This window comes from Asparagus officinalis, chromosome 1 (assembly GCF_001876935.1).
Source record: "Asparagus officinalis chromosome 1, Aspof.V1, whole genome shotgun sequence".
Taxonomy (NCBI): domain Eukaryota; kingdom Viridiplantae; phylum Streptophyta; class Magnoliopsida; order Asparagales; family Asparagaceae; genus Asparagus; species Asparagus officinalis.
Genome location: NC_033794.1, coordinates 99830645 through 99833457, shown reverse-complemented (window position 1 = coordinate 99833457; position 2813 = coordinate 99830645).

Sequence of the window (2813 nt, the reverse complement as noted above, 5' to 3'; positions counted from 1 at the left end):
GACACGAGAATGGGGAAGGAGCTGCCAACATAGGGCTTAGTACCATCGGGTAGGAGAGATCGAAGAGAGGGCAAGGGCAGATATGTGTAGGGTAACAGGCTAGAGTTTGGGCCAACAAAATAGCAACATTGTGAATGGATTTAGAAGAATGTTAAAATGACGCTCTGCAAGCCGAAGCAACAAAGTAATTAGTTGATCCCGATTCCCGGCAATGTGACACATTGCTACCACTTTTTGCTAAAAGTATAGAATATGCAACGAAATTGATAAAAATAAGTAAAAAATAAACAATCAAGGGCATGCAAGATTTTATAGTGGTTCGGATAATAATCCTATATCCATTCTTCTTTCTCACAAAGGGAATTCCTCACTATGCTAAGATTTCTCTTGAATCACAACCCGATTTAGTATGCAAATAAAGACTACACCCTAGAATCTATCTAAAACTAATTGTCTAATCTAACTCTCCACAATGAGTAACACTAACCCATCTATGGTTATAAAGAATCATCGATGGTTATAGGAGACAATGGAAGAAATCTAGAAATCAGAATCGACACCATCGATGGCTACAGTTGAACCATCAAAGATCACCAAGGGACCAACAATGCTCATGATCTATCATTGATAGTTATAACAAAATTTTATAGTTTTTAGGATTTGATCTCAGCCATTCATCGACCCGTTTGATCTCCTATTTACAATCATATTTGAGTATCTCTTTCCTATCCTCTCAAGCTCTATTTAAGGGGAGTTGGAGATTATAATTAACGATGAAGTTCAAGGAGGCAAATACACAAAAGGAGAGATCTTTATTCTAGTGTTTGAGAGAGTTGATCAAATCCCCTAAGCCTTGTTTACCTTCTTCTCTATGGGTTTTTCATCGGAGTTTCAATCAGCGAGAAGGAGTGCCCTATGCTTACATCACTACACGGTTTCTTCACGGATCTTCATCTTCATCAATTTGAAGAACGATTTGCTAAAGGGCTATAAGATTATTTTATTTGTGCTTTATTATTTTTGTGCTGTATTTCAAACTTGTGAGTTTGACGGTGAACTCAAGCCAGGGTAATTGAGCATTAGGCTAGTTAATTCTAGTTTTGACGGTATACTCAAACTGAGATAATTGAAGTTTGGGCTAGCTAGGGTTATGTTTCTTCTGGTCATTGTGAAAAGTCATGTTACACGGTTGTTTTTGTGTAGATGTCAAGGTGCAGTATTTAAAGCTTATTGAATAAGCTTGTGATTCAGGTGAGCTCTGGTCATAGTGAGGAAGAGCCTTCGTGAGAAGGAAAAGTGGATGTAGGATTTCTATCCAAACCACTATAAAAATCTTGTGTGTTCCAGTGCTGGTTTGCTTTTTATTTTTCATTTATTATATTTCCACTGCATTTTCTATGTTTAGTGTAAAATTGTAGCAATCCTATTCACCCGCCTTGTAGGCTTGCATCCCGGTTCCAACATAAAGTGATTAGTTGATCCCGACTCCCAGTGATGTGACACATTTCTAACATTGTAATGTACCTCCTATAATAAAACAACGCAATATACCAAGCAGTGATGTAAATATCAATCTTACTACTATTCAAAACTACAAACTAAAAAAATAAGAATGAAGCCTAGAGCAGCACAAGGGGGAAGAGGAAAAAAGAAAAAATAATTTGTATAAAAAAAATTGAAAAATACAGGCTTGACAGACGTACAAAAGTGCCTAAACACAAAATACAAAGGCAGTTACCAAGCAAAGAAGAGCTTCTTCAGTAGATGTGAATTGTTATATATGCTTTCCAAAGAGTTAATTTATAAAATTAGAAACTTAAGATCAATTATAAGTGTCATGAATTGTTTGTACAACAATGGAGTTAATTAATAGTTACTTGGAGTTGCATTTGTACAACAATGGAAAATGGTGGTTTGGGGGGTGTTTTGTGCCAAATATTGGTATGCTACTGCCACTAAGCTTCTATGGATGATTCACCTCAAAAAGATCTATTATGGATAAAATGGCTTCATGACAAGTATTTAAAACAGTTTTGATATTTGGCAACTTCAGTGTAGAGTCAATGAGTCCTTGATGTGGAAACAACTTCTACATGCGTGGGATTTTGCTGTCACTCAGAGGGAGTAAACAATCTCAAAGCTGCTATACTTGATTGCTACAGTGGTGGAAAAATCTAATTGTGTGTCATATATAAGATCATTGCTCCATCTGCTGCTCCTGTCAGCTGGTATTCCTCTGTTTGGGGTGGACTGAAATACCCAAAGCACTCTTTTATTCTCTAGCTTGTTGCTCAGTCTAACTTCTAACTCAAGACGGATTAAGCCAATTTGGTTTAAACCATTGTTTTTTATGAAACGAGCACTCTGAAACCCACAATCATTTGTTCTTTGAGTGTTAATATTCTATGGTTGTATGGATTGGATTCAGTTTGCTTGGAGATCCTGTCAATGGGAGCTTGTGATTAACTGGTTCTCTTCAAGGCTAAAGGGTAAGTGTTCTTGCAAAAGCTTAAGAGAATGCCTTTGTCAACTGTGGTATATATGTTATGGCAGGAAAGAAACACAGGAGTTTTCCAGCAAAAAGCAAGAGTGAGCTCTATTTTGATGCATACAATCATGACATCCATTGTTACTGTTATACTCAATAGGGATATACCAGATGTTGATTAGCAGAGGATTCTGAATTTGTAAATTCAAAGCTTGTTGCTTCTTTTTGATTTATTGTTGTTAGCTTCTCAGGTTTTGTGCCAGTAGTATCTTGATGTACTCTATTTCCTAATTGGTGAATGAATAAAATAGTTTTTGTTGACTCC